This window comes from Gossypium hirsutum, chromosome A13, assembly GCF_007990345.1.
Source record: "Gossypium hirsutum isolate 1008001.06 chromosome A13, Gossypium_hirsutum_v2.1, whole genome shotgun sequence".
NCBI lineage: Eukaryota > Viridiplantae > Streptophyta > Magnoliopsida > Malvales > Malvaceae > Gossypium > Gossypium hirsutum.
Window position 1 is genome coordinate 8,102,851 of NC_053436.1, and position 23,770 is coordinate 8,126,620.

The 23,770-nt window shown below is 39.0% G+C and overlaps 1 non-coding gene across 1 annotated transcript; it reads right to left on the reverse strand.

Moving 5' to 3' along the window:
* Positions 1-15,543: 15,543 nt before the first annotated feature.
* Positions 15,544-15,649, reverse strand: LOC121213175 (small nucleolar RNA R71). Its single transcript, XR_005908545.1, has one exon. It is a non-coding gene; the product is annotated as a small nucleolar RNA R71 (small nucleolar RNA).
* Positions 15,650-23,770: the final 8,121 nt, after the last annotated feature.

Genomic DNA, 23,770 nt, shown 5'->3' on the forward strand with positions numbered 1-23,770 from the left:
GCAGTTCATGCGTGGATCTCGTCAGTGAATCGTCATAAAACAGGTGTGTAACTGAGACCCTCTCATAGACTCAATCGGCAAAAGTCGAAAAGCTGAAATACCGAAAAGTTAGTATTTTGGGAATTTGCGAGTGTGCGAATGCTCGTAAGATAGTTGGGTTTGTATGTTTGGTATTCTGAAGGTAATAAACTGCAGTACGTGCGACTTCGTGCATTTTGATAACTTGGGCTTAATGGGCCAAAAATCAGGTTCATGGGCCAATGGGCTCAATTTGGTAAGTATGCGCGATAAGTATTCTGATAGTATGTAAATGGATAGGATATGCATGAAATCCCTAGAAGTAGCTAAATCACTACAATACCCTTATGTATGGAAAATTACCATGATACCTCTAGGAGTAAATGACCGATATGCCCCTATGGTTAATTTTGTCTGAAAAACATGTTAATTTAAATCTGTATGATATATGCCATTAATGAATATTTGTTGCATGTGGACATGGGTTATATTTTGGAGGAAGCGTCCTGGTGGCTATGCCACAATTATCTGATCTGGTGGCTCTGCCACATATTTCTGTTCTGGTGGCTCTGCCACGATTATCTGTATCTGGTGACTCTGTCACATTATCTGTTCTGGTAGCCATGCTGCATAATTCTGTGGCGTGTAGCGGTTGGGTGGGTCGAGTAGTCTCCCCACATGGTGAAAGGATGGTATGGGGGTGTACATGGTTGGATTGGGTTGGGTTTTGCATATACATGAAATATCTGATCTGATCTGTTATGGGCCTATAGGCTTAATTCTGTATATTGTTCTGGGCTAAGGCCTGTTTATTCTGTTTCTGTGGTTTGAGCTGATATGGGCTATGGTTGGGTCAATTTTACACACTGAGTTTCCCCAGACTCATCCCCTATTTTCATCCATGCAGGTAATCCCCAGCCATAGTGGGCTTGGAGCTGCGAGGGATTCGGAGTGGCCACTTGTTCTGCAATATGGATTTCTTCTGGTGATTTGGACTTCAATTTTATTTACTTTGATGATCTGGATTTTGTTATGTAATAAGGCTGCTTATGATTATTTTTAATTGGGTTTCAATTTATAACTTATCATGGTGACCTTAAATTATATTAACTATCAAAATGGGCTAGATCTAGGGTTCATTTTCCAAAAACATAAACTGATTTCGAAGTAACATGATTACAAACAAGGCTTCTGCTATGATAACATTTTACAAACTTAAATACGTTTTATTCTAAAATGGACATAATTTCAATGGTAACCTAAAAATATACGCGATGTTAGAGTGTGGCAATGGCGGTGTGCATGTCTAGGATTGGATCCGAAACAGCTTGGTACTTAAGCAGTCCGATGGACTCACCTCTTTTTTCTGGTTTCCTACCTGGTGCGCAGCTTCCATTCACTTTAACCCTCAATGAATTAATCCTTTGAACATCAAGTACGATTTCCTAGACTTAGAATGAAAAAATGTTTTATCGTGTTGATGTGGCACGTCGGATCCAGTCATAACGTCTAGGCCGGGTTTGGGGTGTTACATTTAGTGGCATCAGAGCCAAGTTGCAACAACTAGGCTGTGGAATGGGTTTACAAAAATGAAGACTTCAAAAAACAAATTCTGTTTTCAAAATCTAGACTTCTGAAGGTGGCATTTCAAATCTCCGGCCCAAGCCTGTAAGTATTCTGAATTATCTGTCTGTACTGAAACTTTACTAGAATACTCTAGATAGGATGCTACTGAAATCCTAGAAAAGCTTGCTAAAAGACTGAAACTGGAGCTAGACATCGATTCTGCGAAAACCAACTCTGAATTACTGTCTGAATCATAAAACATCTATAATAAACATTGGAATGATATTAATGCATAAAATTCATAATCAGATAATACAATATGAGTACAAGAGCCACTCGTGGAAGAGGCCGTGGACGTGGCCGAGGAAGGGCTCGAGTGATATCTTCATCTTTGGGACATATGCCGGCGGCAGATGCACTGGTACCATCGGCAACAGAAGTGGAGTCTCATGATCATTGTGCCGGGGATGACGCCCTGTCGCAGGCTATGCTTCGAGTTCTGGAAAGGGTTGCCGGGGCAAGTACGGGCAACGGAGTTCGGGGCTCCATTTTGGAACGACTTCGGGCCAACGGAGCGGAGATTTTTAGGGGTGTGTCTGGTATCGCTCCGAATATGGCAGAATATTGGTTGGAGGCCATAGAACGAATTATGGATGACTTGGACTACTCAGTGGAGCAGAAGCTGAAGGGGGCCGTATCGTTGTTACAAGATGAAGCTTATCAGTGGTGGCTCACCGTGAGGGATGGAATCCCAGCTGATAGGGTTACTTGGGAGCTGTTTAAGACAGCCTTTAAAGGAAAGTACATCGGGGCAAGTTATGTGGATGCCCGCAGGAAGGAATTCCTGAATCTGGTCCAAGGATGTAAAACTGTCACTGAGTATGAGGCTGAGTTTCTAAGGCTGGGCCGGTATGCTGTGGGGATAGTCACTACGGAGTATGAGCATAGCGTTTGCTTTGAGGATGGACTCAGAGATGACCTTAAGGTGCTGATTGCTCCGCAGAGGGAGTGGGATTTCGCGGTTTTGGTGGAAAAAGCTAAGATAGCTGAGGAGGTAAAGCGTACGAAGAGGCAGAACCGTGAGAAAGATCGAAACCATTTCCAGAGGGATTGAGGACCCTCGGATGGTGCCAATAAGAATATTAAGAAAGCAAGAGTAGAGGAACTAGTGCGAGCAGTGCTGATGAATGTGGTTAGACCACCAATTTGTGGAGACTGTGGTAAGGTACATTTGGGCGAGTGTAGGAATTCCGGTGCTTGTTTTCGATGCAGATTATGGAGCATAGAGTTAAGGACTGCCCACATGGAGCTGATCAGGCTCAGGTTGCTGTACAGAGGGTTGTTCAACCCGCGAGAGGTGGACCACAACCACCGAGAGGACGTGGACAAGGTAGGGCTGGAAATGGAAATGGAAATAGTCGAGGTCGAGGGGCGCCTGGCAGGGGTGCCGAAAATGCTGAGGCTCGACAGCCAGCGTTGGTGTATGCGGCTTATCGTCGAGAGGAGGGTGATGTACCTGACGTCATAACTGGTACGTTTTTGGTTTTTAACATGCCGTATACTGCTTTGGTGGATATTGGATCAACTCATTCCTATGTTGCATGTGCCATATCTGGGTCATTGGGAGTGCATTCTAAAAAGATAGTGAGTAGGGTCTCTGTGTTAAGTCCTTTGGGCCACTCGGTTAGGGTAGACAAATTGTATAGGGATGTACCCCTAGAAACTCAAGGTAGGATCTTTCCTGGAGATCTAATGGAGTTTCCATTCAGAGAGTTTGACCTTATTCTAGGAATGGACTGGCTTGTTAAGCATAGGGCGACTTTGGATTGTGCTGCAAAATGAATGGTGTTAAGGACCACGGAGGGTGAGGAGGTTATGATGATAGGTGAGCGAAGGGACTATTTTCTAATGTGGTGTCGGCATTGAGGGCCAAAAAGTGGATTCGAAAAGGTTGGGAGGCCTATTTGGCATTTGTAAGCCAGTCGGAAGAGAAGGGATTGACAGTGGATAAGGTAAGGACCATAAAGGAGTTTCAGGATGTTTTTCCAAAGGAGCTTCCGGGATTACCGCCAAACCGAGAAGTGGAGTTTGGAGTCGACTTGTTGCCTGGAACGACGCCAGTTTCTATCGCACCGTATAGGATGGCACCGAAGGAGTTGGTAGAGCTAAAGGCACAAATTCAAGAGTTGTTTGATAGGGGCTTTATTAGGCCAAGCGTGTCTCCATGGGGAGCACCGGTGTTATTCGTGAAGAAGAAGGATGGTACAATGCGGATGTGCATTGACTATCGCCAGTTGAACAAGCTGACCATTAAGAATAAGTATCCACTGCCAAGGATTGACGATCTGTTTGACCAGCTTAAGGGGGCTTCTGTATTTTCTAAGATCGACCTTAGATCTGGACATCATCAGTTAAGGGTCAAGGAGACAGATATCCATAAGACGACATTCAGGACTCGGTATGGTCATTACGAATTTCTGGTTATGCCATTTGGGCTGACGAACGCTCCTGCGGCATTTATGGATCTGATGAATCGGGTGTTTCAACCATTTCTGGATCAATTCGTAGTCGTCTTTATTGACGATATTCTGGTATATTCTGAAACAGAAGCAAAGCATGATGAGCATGTCTGTATAGTGCTACAAGTGTTAAGGAAGAAGGAACTTTATGCAAAGTTCAGCAAGTGTGAATTCTGGTTGAGGGAGGTAACTTTCTTAGGACATGTGGTCTCTGCTGAGGGGATTAAGGTGGATCCTCGAAAAATTGAAGCAGTTTTGGAGTGGAAGCCGCCTAGGTCAGTATCGGAGATACGGAGTTTCCTAGGATTGGCAGGATACTACAGAAGGTTTGTGGAAGGTTTTTCAGTGTTGGCTGCACCTCTGACTAAACTCATAAGGAAAGGGGTACCATTTGTATGGACTGAGACCCAGCAGGAAGCTTTTGAAAACTTGAAGAAAGTTTTGATTGAAGCACCTGTGTTAATTCAGCCGGAGTCTGGGAAGGATTTTACTGTGTACAGCGACGCATCACATGTAGGTTTGGGCTGCGTGTTAATGCAGGAGGGTAAGGTGGTTGCATATGCATCACGGCAGCTTAAGCCTCACGAGGGGAACTATCCTACTCATGATTTGGAATTAGCAGCAGTGGTTTTTGCACTTAAGATTTGGAGACATTACTTGTACGGAGAAATGTGTATTATATACACAGACCATAAGAGTCTTAAGTATTTGTTGACTCAGAAGGAGCTGAACCTTAGGCAAAGGAGATGGATTGAGTTGCTTAAGGATTATGACTGTTCAATCGAGTATCACCCAGGAAAGGCTAATGTGGTAACCGATGCTTTGAGTTGTAGAACCGTATTTGATCTGAGAGCAATGTCTGCTCGTTTGAGTTTGTATGATGATGGTAGTTTGTTGGCTGAATTGCAAGTAAGGCCAACCTGGGTGGACCAGATTAAGGAAAAGCAGTTGGAAGATGAGTCTTTGGTCGCTCGTTTTCAACAAGTTAAGGAAGGGAAAACTTCTGAGTTTGGTTTAAATAGTGATGGAGTTCTGTGTTTCCGAGGAAGAATTTGTGTTCTGAAGGACTCTGACTTGAGGCAGACAATATTGAAGGAAGCTCATGGGGGACTATGTGCCATGCATCCTGGAGGGAATAAGTTGTATCACGACTTGCGGGAATTGTACTGGTGGCCTGGACTTAAGCGAGAAGTGATGGAGTTTGTAGGAAAATGTTTGACCTGCCAACAAGTGAAAGCTGAGCATCAATTACATTCTGGACTGTTGCAGCAGGTAAAGATACCACTTTGGAAGTGGGAGAGGGTAACCATGGACTTTGTGAGTGGGTTGCCGTTGACACCATCGAAGAAAGACTCGGTATGGGTGATTGTGGATAGGTTGACCAAATCGGCCCATTTCATACCAGTACGTACCGACTTTTCGCTTCAAAAGTTAGCCAAACTGTAAGTGGCGGAGATTGTGCGACTTCATGGAGTCCCAGTTTCGATTATCTCTGACCGGGATCTCAGATTCACATCTCGGTTTTGGCAAAAGTTGCATGAGGCATTGGGGACGCGGTTAAACTTCAGTACGGCTTTCCATCCCCAAACTGATGGTCAGTCAGAAAGGGTTATTCAGATTCTGGAGGACATATTGAGGGGATGCGTGATTGACTTTCGAGGTAGTTGGGAGGACTACTTACCGTTGGCATAATTTGCGTACAATAACAGTTATCAGGCGAGTATTTGAATGGCACCGTATGAAGCACTGTATGGTCGAAGGTGTCGTACACCTAGTTGTTGGACGGAGCTAGGGGAGCGACAAGTTCTTGGACCGGAATTCGTGGCTGATACTGAGGCTAAGGTCAGAATAATTAGGGATCGTTTGAAAGAAGCATCTGATAGGCAAAAATCATATGCAGATTTGAAGCGTAAGGAGATTGAGTACTCAGTAGGGGATATGGTATTTTTAAAGGTTTCTCCTTGGAAGAAGATATTGAGGTTTGGTAAGAAAGGCAAGTTGAGTCCGCGGATCATTGGGCCTTATCGGGTTTTGAAGCGAGTAGGCCCAGTAGCTTATCAGTTGGAATTACCTCTAGAGTTGGACAGGATTCACGATGTTTTCCACGTCTCCATGTTAAGGCGTTATCGTTCTGACCCTACTCATGTCGTGCCGGTTGCAGAAATTGAGGTGCAAACTGATTTGACTTTTGCGGAGGAGCCTGTGCAAATTTTGGATCGAGATGTTAAGATTCTGAGAAGGAAATCTGTCCCATTAGTAAAGGTGCTTTGGCGTAATCATGGCAGAGAGAAAGCTACTTGGGAGCCAGAGGAGGCGATGTAGCAACAATACCCTCATCTGTTCGGACCAGGTAAATTTTGAGGGCGAAATTTCTTTAAAGAGGGTAGAGTTGTAACGCCCCAATTTTTGGGAATTTTAAAAATGTTGGAAAAATTTAAAAATTCTGTGTCCTGTTTGTTTGTCGTAGGATTAAGTACGGTAGTGGGCCTCTAGAAGGCCCAAGCTTAAGGTAAAACCCGGTAGTTTTAATTAATTTTAATTCCATAAGAAAAAGGGGTTATGGTTAATTGGGCTTTTAGGTATTAATTGTGTAAAATAAATCACAAGGAAGCATGTGGTAAAGTGGCTAAGTGACGCCACTGGGAATGCTATAAGTGGCATGTGGATGATTGGGAGGACCCAGGTTCAAGTCACAATGACAGCAAATCAGGGATTAATTTTTATTAATGGAAAAGGTAAGTAGTGGAACTGAAGTGAAAGTCTGTCAGGAGAGGATTTAGGAGTTGATAAGGGATAGGATTTAGGAGCAGATAATGGAGGAAATCTAGGAGCTGATCAAGGAACAAGAGGTGGCCGGCCAAGGGACTTTAGCATGAGAATTTCGGCTAGGGTTAGTGCTAGTATAAATTCGGCATTAGTGGTAACTGGTGCCGTTTCCTGACCATTCTCTTCTTCTTTTCTTTTTCTCTTCTCTCCATCCACTTATTCTTTTCTTCTTCTTTTCCCCATAGCCGAATCCTTCAGCCACCCTACTCTATACCACCTTGCTTCTATTATTTTTAAGACTATAGCCGATTGCCTCAAATCCCGAAATCCCGAAAACTTGACTCCTTTTGTACCAATTTTTCCCTAGCCAAATCTCTTATTTTTCTCATCATCTTTGGTCGATTCTCTCAACCTCTAAACCCCAGGTTTCTGTCGACAATACCACAAGTAAAAACCCTCATATTTTATCTTTCTCTACACTTTTGCAAAAAGCTGAAACTCCCACACTATCCTAGGGACATAGCCGAATACTGAGATCACTGAGGGCTCGAATTTTGTTATCGTTTGAGGGCTTAGAACTGCATCAGAATCAAGTAGGAACTAAGGGGGAACGTTGACTGGAAGAATCGGTGGTAAGTCTTTCCAGCTTAGTCTATCTTGCATATTTTAAGAAAAGTCGGAATCCCTAAAAGGTTTGGGAGGTTGTCATTTTTTTGACTTGTAGCCCTAAGGGGCTGTGATAATAGTATTATTTTGGTAATAGTGTGATTAAAAGGCTATTGATCAAGGGCTTAGACAAGTGGAACGAACGGATCTGGATCGAGACACTATTTTCGGCAATGGTAGGAACGCTAAGGCCTAAGGTGTTGTTGGCCGAATATGGTAAGAAGTTAATATGTAGTTCGATTCAGTAGTAAGATTAACGTGGTAGTATTATAATTGTAGGCAGTTCGTACGTGGATCTCTCAGCGAATCGTCATAAAACAGGTGTGTAACTGAGACCCTCTCATAGACTCGATCGGCAAAAGCCGAAAAGCCGAAATGCTGAAAAGTTGGTATTTTGGGAATTTGCGAGTGTGCGAATGCTCGTAAGATAGTTGGATTTGTATGTTTGGTATTCTGAAGGTAATAAACTGTAGTACGTACGATTTCGTGCATTTTGATAACTTGGGCTTAATGGGCCAAAAATCGGGTTCATGGGCTAACGGGCTCAATTTGGTAAGTATGCGCGGTAAGTATTCTGATAGTACGTAAATGGATAGGATATGCATGAAAACCCTAGAAGTAGCTAATCACTACAGTACCCTTATGTATGGAAAATTACCATGATAATTTAAATCTGTATGATGTATGCCACGAATGAATATTTGTTGCATGGGGACATGGGTTATATTTTGGAGGAAGCGTCCTGGTGGCTATGCCACAATTATCTGATCTGGTGGCTCTACCACGATTATCTGTATGTGGTGACTCTGTCACATTATCTATTCTGGTAGTCATGCTGCATAATTCTGTGGCGTGTATCAGTTGGGTGGGTCGAGTAGTCTCCCCACATGGTGAAAGGATGGTATGGGGGTGTACATGGTTGGATATGGGTTGGGTTTTGCATATACATGAAATATCTGATCTGATCTATTACGGGCCTATGGGCTTAATTGTAGCACCCCGTACCCGAGTCCGTCGCCGGAGTCGGACACGAGGGGTTTGCAGACTTAAATCACTTCTTTGCACAATCCATTTTAAATTTTCCAGGCAAGCTGGCTAACTGCGTCACTGTCACCTTAAAAATCATATCTTGAGTTTCACAACTCGAAAATCAGCTTCGTGATTTTTTCCTGAAACTAGACTCATATATTCAGCTACAAATTTTTTTCTAGAATTTTTGGTTGGGCCAATTAGAACAGTTTATTAGTCAAAATCTCCCATGTTACAGGGATCGACTACACTGACCTTTGTGCATTACGACTTGGATATCTCCCTGTACAGGGATTAAATACTGATTTCGTTTGTTTCTATAGAAACTAGACTCAAAAAGGAATCTATTCATATATGGCATGACTTCTAATTATCTCTGGTTAATTTATAATGAATTTCCAAAGTCGGAACAGGGAATCCAGAAACCGTTCTGGCCCTGTCTCACGAAAACTTTAGCATCTCATAATATACTGTTCATATGAACGTTCCGTTACTTTCCTATGAAAATAGATTCATCAAGGTTCGTTTGCATAATTTATTCACTATTTAATTCCATTCCTACTATTTTTAGTGATTTTCCAAATCTACATCACTGCTGCTGTCAGCATCTGCCTTTAAGGTAGACTTTACCAATTTCATAGTTTCCATGATTCAACTAGCCCTTTTTGCATAAATAGCACAAATTATGATAGTGATTAACCATTCCCATGGCCAATCCTTGTTAAGCATATCCATACCAAATGAGCATAACATTATGCTCAAACATATATAAGCCATTTTCGCATGGCTATCCAAAATTATACAAATCCAAAGGGTCCATGACCCACAACAAAAAGGGTAGTCCTATACATGCCATTTCAAAGTTCAACCAAAATTGTACCAAAAGGGGGCTTTGATAGTGTGGGAGACTTCGACTTCCAAAAATCCCGAGTCCGATAGCTGACGAGCCAAAATCTATAAAACAGAGAAACAAAGAAACGGAGTAAGCAATTTATGCTTAGTAAGTTTTGAGCAAGGGATTCCAGCACAACAAAAGTATAGCATTCATGTAGCTAAACAGATAATTTCATATGCACAAATTTTCAATATCATACTTACTTCACATTACCAACCCTTATATTCATACACAAAGATCAACTTAGCCCAAGGCCGGTAGCTCATTTATCAACTGAGCGAATACTTATTTGTAAGGGCTCAACTAATTCAAAGCACATACGAAACATACCTCAATGTTGGGATGTTACAAGCGTATTAACTGAAATTTTTACAGCAAGATCATTCATTCCCAAATCACGTACCTTCGGAACTTAACCGGATATAGCTACTCGTTCAAATGCCTTCGGCACATAGCCCGGTTATAGTAACTCGCACAAATTCCTTCGGGACTTAACCCGGATTTAGTAACTCGCACAAATGCCTTCGGGACTTAGCCCGGATTTAGTATCTCGCACAAATGCCTTCGGATCTTAGTCCGGATATGGTCACTTAGCACAAAGCCTTCGGGACTTAGCCCGGACATCATTCGAATAACCATGCACATTTAACGATAAATCATGACACATTCGTATTTCATTTTCATTAGCAAAACTCAAACACAAGACACTTATCACTCTTGCCATTTCGGCTCAATAGCCACACACAAAGAGCACGATTTTGATTTGCTTAAAACATGATCTAATCAAATTATAATTTAAGCTCTATTACTCAAGAACTTACCTCGGATGTTGTCGAACGGTTTCGACGGCTATTCGACCACTTTTTCCTTCCCTTTATCGGATTTAGTTCCCCTTTGCTCTTGAGCTTAATTCAAACAAATTTAACTCATTAAAGTCTCATTTTGCTAGCTTATGGCCGAATATGACAAGGAGTTTGATAGGTCATATGGCCACCTTTTAGCTCAAATACACAATGGTCATACGCATTTTTAATCACATCAAGCAATTTAATACAATTCATTCGAACATCAAAAGAGAAGCTCAAGGTACTTAGCCCATATATACATTAGACACTAGAGTCACATATGTACGAAATCACGAATCGAATTCAACATACTAGCTAATATTTCCCCTTAGCCGAATTTTCTAAGTCAAGCTAAAGCCATCAATAGGCTACCTATGGCCGAACATACACATAACTTATGTACTTATTCATGTGGCCGAACATACATGTCTATGTTGGGGCCGATTGCATCACAACACCATACCATTTCAATTTTTTGGTCATGGTTAAACAAAGAACTTAATGTCTCACTCGAAAATGCTAAAAAGAAGATTCAAGAATCATCAATCCACCATCACATGCACCATTACAAAGCATCACTTTTAGCATGCAAATGATATCAACACCAATCCACCTTGGCCGAATATCATCTCCATGACATAGTAAAGATTTGAACCATGGGTTATTTAGAACTCAAGCTAACTACTAAAACATGCATGCATCTCATGGAACATCATCAAACATACCTTAGTCTATCAAACCATCATAGCCGATTTTCTCAAAGCTCTTTTTCCTTCTTTTTCTTTCTCCTATTCGGCCAAGAACAACATGAGAGCTTTTCACTTCCTTTTTTTTTGGTCATGCATGAGAATGATGAACACATTTTTTTTCTCTTTGTTTTCTTCCTTCAATTTCTTATTAGTTTATTGCCCATGCTTCTTATTTTATTCTTCCATTAACACAACATGTTTCATGACATGTTTTGCCCATGCTTCTTATTTTATTCTTCCATTAACACAACATGTTTCATGACATGTTTTGCCTATGCTTCTTATTTTATTTTTCCATTAACACAACATGTTTCATGACATGTTTTGCCCATCATCCCTTGTCATGGCCGGCCACTAGTACTTAAATGGGGGGAAATTGACATGCAAGTCCACCCCTTTGATTACATGCACTATTAGGCCACTTGCATTTGCCTAGCACATTTCTAAATTTTCTCACATAAGTCCTATCAACTAAATTCACATGCAATTAACTAAATCGAAGCTTAAAACTTTCACACATTTATATTCACATATTTTAGGCAATAATTATCACATTCAAATAATTTGGTGACTCGGTCTAGCGGTCCCGAGACCGCTTTCCGACTAGGGTCACTTTAGGGCTGTCACATTAATTCTGTATACTGTTCTGGGCTAAGGCCAATTTATTCTGTTTCTGTGGTTTGAGCTAATATGGGCTATGGTTGGGTAAATTTTACACACTGAGTTTCCCCAAACCCATCCCCTATTTTCATCCATGCAGGTAATCCCCAGCCATAGTGGGCTTGGAGCTGCGAGGGATTTGGAGTGGCCACTCGTTCTGCAATATGGATTTCTTCTGGTGATTTGGACTTCAATTTTCTTTACTTTGATGATTTGGGGTTTGTTATGTAATAAGGCCGCTTATGATTATTTTTAATTGGATTTCGATTTATAACTTATCGTGATGACCTTAAATTATATTAACTATCAAAATGGGCTAGATCTAGGGTTCGTTTTCCAAAAACATAAACTGATTTCGAAGTAACACGATTACAAATAAGGTTTCTGCTATGATAACATTTTACAAACTTAAATACGTTTTATTCTAAAATAGACATAATTTCAATGGTAACCTAAAAATTTACGCAATGTTAGAGTGTGGCAATGACGGTGTGCATGTCTAGGATTGGATCCGAAAGAGCTTGGTACTTAAGCAGTCCGATGGACTCACCTCCTTTTTCTGGTTTCCTACCTGGTGTGCAGCTTCCATTCACTTTAACCCTCAATGAATTAATCCTTTGAACATCAAGTACGATTTCCTAGACTTAGAATGAAAAAATGTTTTAACGTTTTGATGTGGCATGTCGGATACGGTCATAACATCTAGGCTGGGTTTGGGGTGTTACATTAATATTATGATAATTATTGTAATTGTAAGTTTTTGGTTAAACATTATTAGAAATATGGTAATTATAATTATTATATTCAATTAATTATTATAATGAATTTTGATTCATATTAAGATATCAACTATTCTTGAAATAGGAAATATAAGGTTTTTATATACCCGAAATATAGTGTATGAGGTCTAGCAGCCGTCAGTGAGTTTTTCTCTCTAAAAAAGTTTAAGGGAGTTCTTGTCAATCATTGTCACACTATAACAACCCATTTTTAGTCAAATCGGAACAATGGTTTCGGGACCACAAATCCAAGGTCGAAATAATTATTTTATTATTATTATTATTATTATGTATACATCATGTTAGTATGATTGTGTGAAAATTTCGTTCAAAAATTTTATCATTTGAATGCTCAAATCAATAAACAAGACTTAATTGAGTAAAGTGTAAAAGTAATGTTCTAATAGCTAAAGATGTCTAACAGCTATGGAATCTTAAAGAGGATACCCATAAGTGGTAATTAACCCATTAATGAGTTAATGGATGATAATGGCTTGACATTTAGAGAAATAATTAATGTTTATTAAGGTTAATTAAGTAATTTAGAAATTAATGTTAAAATAAATGAAAGAAAACAAGGTATCATCTTTTTCTTCTCCATCTACAATTGAAATTAAGGCAAAGAGAACTCATTCTCATCCTTTACATTCATCCAAGCTTGTGTATGCAATTGGTGAGTGATTTTTGTCCCGTTTTTAATGATTTCTATGTTTTTGAGATTATTGCAGCTTAATCTAGCTAGCCAAGGGACTAATTTGAAAAAATATTAAAGGTTTAGGGTTTTACCATTGATGAATGTACATGTATTTTGATGTTTGATGATAGAAAATGCATGCTTGTTGGATAAACAATTTTTTCTATAACACCCCAAACCCGACCTAGAAGTTAGGCCCGAATCTGGCGTGTCACATCGAAGTGTTTTTTGAAAACCATTTTCTCATTGAAAACCCTTCTTACTACTGAAAAACCGTAATTTAAACATATTTCTATCCCATGATTAGCACATTTTATGGATGATTTTTCCTTAGATTTGGTGAATTCGATGCTCCTAATACCTTAATTTCATGTTTTATACTTAGGTGAGCATAGGAGAGTGAAAGGAATGAGAAACAGGCTAAAAATGGAGAAAATGGTCCAACGTATGAAATCAACACGGCCTGGACTTCCTCACACGGGCAGACCACACGGCCATTTCAATTTGGTAGAATCGAAGCACGACTCACACAGGTAGACCACACGACCGTGCCTATTTAACAGGCTTAACCACGGCCTGAAGTAATTGCACACGGGCATGTCCCTATCAAGCCCAAGCAGAGTCCTATTCGGAAAAGGCCACTTTTGAGGGCTCTTAGGCATTCCAAAGCCTATAAATACACCCTAGAAGAGGAGAAAAGCGGGACGCACAGGAGGAAGCAAGAAATTGCTCAAGGAAAGCCGATCGATCTATCTCAAAATCTGGATTCACCATCAAGACTGAAGATCTGCCTTCAAATTCTGTCAGTAGTTTTGGGTTTTCTTATGTTTTGTCATTTTTATTCTTTTGAGATGTTTTCTTTCATTAGTATGGACTAAAACCCTTAAATACCTAAGGTGAATGAAACCTAAGACGGATCTTTTTATTATTATCTGAATTGTATGATAAATATTTGACTTGTTCTTAATTATGTGTTCTTAATTCTTGTTTTGATATTCCAGGATATTGATTCAAGTTATGCTCTTATTCAGAGGAGAAATAGACCTTGTCTAAGAGTAAATTTGTCATAATTAAGCGGAGTTGATTGCGCGCCTAGAGATAGGGTGACAAGATTTTGAGAGATTAGGGTGAAACCTAATAAGGGGATCCAGAGATTGAGTTAATGCAACCCTAAGGCGTTAATTAGAAATAGATTTTAATTATTCAATCTAGGGTTAGACGTTCTTAGTCTCGAGAGAGATAATAATATAACTTAGGGATCTCTACGGAACAAGTTGAATGAATAAATCGTCCAATTCAGAGTCAAATAACAAGTGAAGTCTAGGTGGATTTTTCCTTAGGTATTGTCTTAATCAATCGAGTTTTCCAAAAAGTATTTTCCCCAAATTTCTTTTCTGTGATTCCTTAGTTTAATTAATTAGTTAGATAAACAAAACCTGTTTATTTTTTAGGCTAGATAATAAAAAGAAAGTTGATACTAGTACTTTTAGTTCCTTTGGGTTTGATAATCCGGTCTTGCTAAAGCTATACTACTGTTCGATAGGTACACTTGCCTTCATCGTGATAATAGTTAGTTTCAAGAACGTTTCATTATAAATATTTAAAACCTGTCACGAATATCACGTATCAAGTTTTTGGCACCGTTGCTGGGGAAATAAGATATTAGGAACGATCAATTTTTATTACTTTAGCCATTTTACTTTTATTGCAATTTAAATATTTATTTTATTGTCTAATTCTTCATTTATTTTCTTCTGATAGGTTTTTCTAGTTTGTGACCAGAAGAAACCCGTCAGGACCATTACTTTTTAATAGTGAGATCGATCGCACAGTTTGCTGAAACCAAAGAGAAATAAGGCGAAGCTTAAGATACACAGAGAACGAGCAAGAGGACGATATTCAAACCACAACCAAGAAGATGGCTGAAAATCAGGAAAACCTGATACCTCCTGCGATTGCAGTTAATCTAGTAAATCAGAATCCTGCTCCGCGCACTATGTATGAGTATGCTAAACCTTCTTTAACAGGAACTGAATCGAGCATAGTTAGACCTGCTGTAGCTGCAAATACTTTTGAACTAAGACCTAACACAATTCAAATGATACAACAATTTGTTCAGTTTGATAGTTTGAAGGATGAAGATCCCAACACTCACTTGGAAAACTTTTTGGAACTATGCGATACATTTAAAATTAATGGTGTTTCTGATGATGCCATTCGCCTTTGGTTATTCCCTTTTTCTTTGAGAAACAAAACTAAACAGTGGTTGAATTTGTTACCACGGGGGTCAATCACTACTTGGGAACAAATGACAGAAAAGTTTCTACTAAAATATTTTCCGCCGGCCAAAAAGGCTAAATTACATAATGATATCTCTTCTTTTGTACAGATGGATTTAGAGACACTCTATAATGCATGGGAGAGATATAAGGACCTTTTGCAAAGATGCCCTCACCATGGGTTACCACTCTGGCTATAGGATCAAACTTTTCATAATGGTCTGAATCCTTCGACTCGACAAATGGTTGACGCAGCTGCTGGCGGAACCATCAATAATAAAACACCTGAAGACGCTTATGAATTTATAGAGGAGATGTTACTAAATAACTATCAGTGGCAAGTCATGAGGAAAAAGCCAATGAAAATAGCCAGTGTTTATAAAGTCGATTTGGTCACCATGCTCTCAAATCAGGTAGAACTCTTGAATAATAAAATTGATGGTTTTCTTAGTTCTTCACAGGTTCACTGAGTAATGCAGTGCAAAGCAAATAGAGGTGGATCGAGCAATTCAGAATACCCACCTTATGGCTACAACATGAAGAATGAGCAGTTAAATTACGTGGGTAATAATCCTCGATCTCAAAACAATCCTTATAGCAATACTTACAATGCAGGTTGGAGGAATCACCCAAAATTTTCATGGGGAGGCCAAAGAAATCAGAAACCACCACCCCCTCCAGGCTTTCAGCCACCACCGTACCAGCAGGAGAAAAAGCCAAACCTTGAGGAGATGCTAACCAAATTCATCTCAGTGTCAGAGACTCATTTTCAAAATACTGAGATGGCACGCAAAAATCAACAAGCATCAATCCAGGAGCTCGAAACTCAAATTGGACAGCTTGCCCAGTTGATTTCCGAATGACCACAAGGTAGTCTGCCAAGCAACACTGAATCTAACCCAATGGAGCAACTCAATGCAAGTCCCATTCAATATGAGGAAGGGTTAGTGGCAAAACCAAGGCTAGAACCGGTGGTAAGTGAAGGTAAGAATGAGGTAGGCCAAAATGAACAAAAATCGATAAGTACAGAATATAAACCTCGTGTGCCATGCCCCAATACGAGAAGGAAAGACAACTCAGACGAACAATTTGGTAAATTCCTTAAACTTTTAAAGAAACTACATATTAACCTACAGTTTATTGAAGCACTTTCGCAGATGCCGAACGCAGTCAAATTTTTAAAGGAGCTTCTAGCAAATAAACGAAAGTTAGATGACAGGTCAAATGTTATGCCTTACAAATTGTTTAAGCAACTAGGTCTAGGGAAACCCCAAAAAAAATAGGATGAGCATTCAACTGCAGATAAACCTGTCAGATTTCCTAGGGGTACCATTGAAGACGTACTCGTTAAAATTGACAAATTTATATTCCAAGTTGATTTTGTTGTTTTAGACATAGAAGAGGTCAGTAATGTTCCTTTAATTTTTGGAAGGCCCTTTTTAGCAACAACTAGAACAATTATTGACATTGGAATAGGTGAACTCACACTTCGTGTAGGAGACGAAACAATCAACCTTTAAGCTCGCAACCCGAACAACACGTCAAAAATTAAAGGTGATTGTACAAATTATTCTACTAAGACTGATCATACAGTGCAACCTATTTTGTAGGAATTAAGTTCAAAGAACATACATGAGCCATGTTCAATCCACAACAAAGAATCTACCCATGAAGAACGAAGGTTACGAATCGAGGACTTAGATGAATGGCTGACATTTAAACCGAGAAAACACGATAAACCAAAACTATGCCAGAACGAGCTCAATGCCTCACCAAATCAACTTAAGTTTGGAGATAAAGTTTCATTAGATGTCGCAAATCCTCACATTGACACTGCCAAACCGAATGAAGAAATTCCTTTTACGATACTTAGCATTTTCCCATTTGGTATAGTCGAGGTAAGTCATCCTAAATTCGGCACCTTTAAGGTAAACAATACCCGCGTAAAACCTTATTTTGATGGGATTCATAACAAGAATGAGGAGTATAAACTCCTCGAACCACCATGACCATTCACCAAAGAGGTAAGTCGAGCTTAGACTATATATAAGGCTTCCCGGGAGGAAACCCGAGCACTAACAATATTACTTTCTTAAAATTTTAGTTTTTAAAATCTAACATACTAGCCAAATCATTGAACACAAGCTTTCCAAAACCACACAGCCAGGCACACGGGAGTGCCCTATGCTGTGCCTACACCACGGGTAATGACACAGCTGTGCGATACGATCGTGTGCAAACAGAGCAAAAGTTTTTTTCCTAATACAGGGCTGCAATAAGCTGCCACGACCGTGTGACATAATTGTAGGTGAAACTGTCAAAACAACACGGGTGTGCGACACACACGTGCCCCACACCCGTGGTCGACACTGTCAAAATAACACGGGCGTGCGGATGGGAACACGAGTGTGGGAGAAGCAAACCACGTCGTACACGGTCGTGCAACACAATCAGGCATCCACACGGCCTAGACATACGACCGTGTCCTCAGTCCGTATGACGATCTCTCAATTCTCGACAAACACGGGCTGGACACATACCACACGGGAGTGGGACACGGCCGTGCCACTTTTAAAATTATATTATCTCTTTTATTTTATTTTATTTTACCTTTTTTTTACTTTATTTATTTGAAGTCTCATTTGTTTTTAAACACAGCTTATCTTTATGATTACTATCAGATTATTTCCTCAGTTATCCTTTTTATCCTTCAGAATCATGCTTGCCTCCAACTATATTTCCAATACTCGCTCTCGTTAATCCAGGAATTTCATCCATTTTTAACTCAGGAAGTTTCACTTGTCTCCCTATCTTATGAACTTATATTTATATTGGTCAATACATCTATCTTTGTACATTGAGGACAATGTACATCTTAAGTGTGGGGGGGGTTACTTACATCTATATCAGAAAAATCCCTGAATTTTGTCTTATTCTCATACGATCTTCTCATATCATTATTAGAATAAATCACGATTAGTTTATAATGTTTATTGATATGTCTTGAATTAAAACATAGGCATTTATACATTGATTGTTTAAACTTTAAGACATTAGAGAATCAAGCATGATAAATTGATTTTTGAAGAATTAAAAACTTTTAGGTTGTTTCCCTCAAGTTTAGGTATTACCTTGAGTTGGATTTCACAAGTTTAAACATCAAAAAGCCATAATTTTTGTGAGATCTTGAGCCTTTAGAGCATCTACTATTTCTTTCATGCTCACTTTCATTATGAGTGCCTTAGTATTGAATTGTTATTCTAGAACTTGCTTGATTATGCATGTCAAAACCATACCATTTGATTTAATATGTCAAAATGATAAAGGCACTTAGGTTTAACCCACTCACTCCATAAAAGCCTACCTTCACAATTAACCCTTAGTGAACACCCTTGAGCCTAACAACTCATTCATTAATTTACCCTCAATATTAACCCATAACTTATTATTGTTGAAATCCCCTAAAATAATTTGATCCCTATTTTTCGACATTTGAGTTGGAATAGTTGCTTAGCGATGTTTTATTCTATTTTGTAATTTGACTTGTTCTTAAAAAAATAATAGTAATAATAATAAAAATATGCATGTATACATATTAGTAGTAGTGATCTTCTGAGCTACAGGATTTAAATTCTATCTTCTGAGAAAAAGCTCTGTTATACGGAATTGATGACTAGTCATTTTTCTAGTTAGGCAATCTTTCAATTCAATCTCAATTCTAACCTTTTCTTTCAGTTTGTGACCAAACCCTCTAACCAAAGCCATGTTACAACCATCTAAAGACCTTTTGATTGATGTGTCGTCTCAATTTATAGTGGTGGAGATTTGATTTTCATACAAGCCTATGGTAATGACTTTTCATTATTGACTATTGAGTGCTTCATTTATTGTCCTTAAACACCTCGAGTGATTTGAGTGAATCTTTAGTGAGGATGTGAAACTCTGTGATATTTTGAATCAAAGGTAATTACTTAGGTTAGGGGAGACACCTATGTTTTCATGATAAAATGCTCAACTTGGAATGTTTGAAACTTTGATGTTCTTTCAGTTGAATTTCCAATGTATGATTACCTATGGATTATTTTGAGATATTATCAATAGAAATTATAAGTTGAGAAGAATTTATTTTGTTTATGAGTTGAGGATTTTGCTTAAGGACAAGAAAATACTTAAGTGTGGGGGTATTTGATAAACCATAATTTATACATATTTCTATCCCATGCTTAGCACATTTCATGGATGATTTTTCCTTAGATTTGGTGAATTCGATGCTCCTAATGCCTTAATTTCATGTTTTATACTTAGGTGAGCATAGGAGAGTGAAAGGAACGAAAACGGGCCAAAAATAGAGAAAATGGGCCAACGTATGAAATCAACACGGCCTGGACTTCCTCACACGGGCAGACCACACGGCCGTGTCAATTTGGCATAATCGAAGCACGATTCACACGGGTAGACCACACGCCCGTGCCTATTTAACAAGCTTAACCACGGCTTGAAGTAATCGTACACGGGCATGTCCCTGTCGAGCCCAAGCAGAGTCCTATTTGAAAAAGGCCACTTTTGAGGGCCCTTAGGCATTCCAAAACCTATAAATACACCCTAGAAGAGGAGAAGACGGGGACACACAAGAAGAAGCAAGGAATTGCTCAAGGAAAGTCGATCGATCCATCGCAAAAGCTGGATTCACCATCAAGACTGAAGATCTCCCTTCAAATTCCCTCAGGAGTTTTGGGCTTTCTTATGTTTTGTTATTTTTCTTCTTTTGAGATGTTTTCTTTCATTAGTATGAACTAAAACCCCTAAACACCTAAGGGGAATGAAACCTAAGACGGATCTTGTTATTATTATCTGAATTGTATGATAAATATTTGACTTGTTCTTAATTATATGTTCTTAATTCTTGTTTTGATATTCCAGGATATTGATTCAAGTTAAGCTTTTATTCAGAGAAGGAATAAACCCTGTCTAAGAGTAAATTTATCATAATTAAGTGGAGTTGATTGTGCGCCTAAGGATAGGGTGACAAGTTTTACCGGATGAGGGTGAAACCTAATAAGGGGATTCATAAATCGAGTTAATACAACCCTAGGGGGTTAATTAGAAAGAGATTTCAATTATTCAATCTAGCGTTAGACATTGTTAGTCTCGAGAGAGATAATAATATAACTTAGGGATCTCTACAGAACAAGTTGAATGAATAAATTGTCTGATTCAGAGTCAAATAACAAGTGAAGTCTTGTTGGATTTTTCCTTAGGTATTGTCTTAATCAATCGAGTTTTCCAAAAAGTATTTTCCCCAAATTTCTTTTCTATGATTCCTTAGTTTAATTAACTAGTTAGATAAACAAAACCTTTTATTTTTTAGGCTAGATAATAAAAAGAAAGTTGATACTAGTACTTTTAGTTCATTTGGGTTCGATAATCCGATCTTAATAAAGCTATACTATTGTTCCATAGGTACACTTGCCTTCATCGTGATAATAGTTAGTTTCAAGAACGATTCATTATAAATATTTAAAACCTATCACGAATATCACGTATCAACTACTCAAAACCTTTGGCCATTTTAAAATTTGTGAAACGTTAATTCCCTTAAAACCTTACTTGCTGTGGAAGCTTACTTTTAAACAGTTACGGAAACGAGATATTTTGAAAACCAGTTATTGTTTTGGAAAACTGTGCCCTACTTCTAACAAATATTAAGCATACTAAATATATTTCCCAAATAAAAGGTTAAGAATAAATATATTTCCCAAATAAAAGGTTAAGAAAATAAAGAGGCCTTAATACAACCCAAATCAAAAACCAAAGTGCTTAACTAAATAACGACACAGAAAAACATGTACAGTTGTGTAGTCATCTCCGAGTCCCTCTGCGACATCAATCCACCTAACGCTGGGGATTACCTGCACAGTTAATAAACGGATTGAGTTTACAAAAACTCAGTGTGTAATCCCCTTACTAGAGTAACAGTCAGTAAACAGACAAAATTCATAATTAGTCTGGGCCGGAGCCCATTAGAGTAACAGTACAGTCCACTTCAGAGCATACGTGGGCCAAAGCCCGTTACAATATCCTTTGGGTCACAGGCCATAACAGAATCAATTGGGCCTAGCCCATCTTAGCCTTAGTTGGGCCGAAGCCCACATCACAATAATATCATACATGCAATGCTGTGCAACCCACCCCAATAATCCAACTACTACACACTAACTCCGTCCCCCGGTACACATCATGTGGGGATATAAATATCGACTCACCCATCTAATACACATCAATGGTAGCCCGGTTGCGGTACTACCTTCATTGCAGGAAGCTGCTAATCAAATATTAGGCTTAATAGCCATCGGTGGATCCATGATCGTCAAGCAACCATGCGATCCTCATATACTTCCTCTATTCTATAATTCCCAACCCATGCAATATGTCATGTATGTCATGCTCAATCATCACACGTGTATGCAGAATGGCCATACTCAGTAACAGTCTTTTAAACATATATTAAGAGCATATCAGTCATACAACCACAGTCAAGTCAATTAAAATGCAGTCATACATTCATAATCAAATCAGTCAAATTCGAAGTCTAAGTCGGTCATTTACCCTCAAGGGCAAAACAGTCATTTTACCTTACAAGGGTATGTTGGTCATTTTACACTACAAGGGTATTTTGATAATTTTACAAATTAAGGATATTTCGATAATTTTAAAATTGAGGGTATTTCGATAATTTTATAAATCGAGGGTGTTTCGGTAATTTTACAAATTGAGGGTGTTTCGATAATTTCACAAATCATGGGTATTTTGGTAATTTTACAAATCGAGGGTATTTCAATAATTTCACAATCGAGGGTATTTCGATAATTCTACAAATTAGAGGTATTTCGATAATTTTACAAATCGGGAGTATTTCGGTAATTTTACAAATCGAGGGTGTTTTGGTAATTTTACAAATCAGGGGTATTTAGGTAATTTTACAAATCAAGGATATTTTAGTAATTTCACAATCGAGGGTATTTCGATAATTTTACAAATCGGGGGTATTTCGATAATTTTACAAATTGAGGGTGTTTTAGTAATTTCTCTTTATCATGGGTTTATTACTTTCCTTGGCCCATTTAGAAGTCCTCGTTGGCTAAAGTGAACAGGTAGTATGCAACAGGTAAGATTCCAGACAAGAGGAGGTGAGTCATTAAGACCACTTAAGTACCAAGCTCTCCCTAGATCCAATCCTAGACATGCATATACCCATTGCCACACCTTAACTTTATGACTTGTCCATAGTCGTGATTAATTAATTAAGTTTTATGTTCATTTAAGCAGTTTCAAATACTAAGACCAAAACCCCCTTTCAAGGCCCAAACAAGTCTACATACATGCATATAGCCCACTAGGCCCACTATTCATATGGCCCATTAGGCCTAGATCAAGTTCGTATGGCCCATCAGGCCCAACTACTTCCCACGTAACAGTTAGATTTACACAAGCGGGCCTATGGGCCCATTGAGGCCCAGCACACGAGAATGCTCATGGCGGCTTTCAGCTTTTGCTGATTTCTAACAAAGAAGGGCGTGAATATACACCTGTTTATGAGAACACGCCGAAGTCCACGATCACCAACCTTGGCACATCCTACATTGGGTCTTAATCACCTTTTTCTTTTTCACCAACTCATCTGGTTCACTCTATTTAAAGTCAGCTTCTCACTAGTTCCCATGTTAGCTTCCCAATGTGGGATTACGTTCAACCATTAGGAAAATTCCTTATTTTCTTATGACCACCTCAACCACAGAGTTCTAGTCCAACTCCACCTCCTACACAGCTCAAACAACAAAATAAATACTCCATTGCGCATCATAAGACTTGAACCTTACACCTCACATTACACAACACGCCACCTTGCCAGTCCACCGCAGGCTCTTTCTGTGTTATATTTTATCCTCAATTAAATATAAGGTCTATAGTTCAAAGTCTAGGTTCCTTTAAAAGAAAAACCAAAATAAATTGCAAGAGCCAAGACTTGAACCCAGGCTCCCTTGCAACCTTAATGACGCCACAACCACTAGACCACAAGCTTCCTTGTGTCATTTATTTACCATAATAATTTAAAAGGCTTTCATCCAAGCACGCAAGGTTTTATTCACTTATTACCAAAATTTTTGCTAAAGCCCAGGTTTGAACCCAAGATTTCTCCAACACTTCCTAGGGCCATTAACCACTAAAACAGACATTTAATTGTGTCATTTCCTTGTACAATTAAATGATTATATACAACCTCCTTACGGACCCATACTAAAGGCCC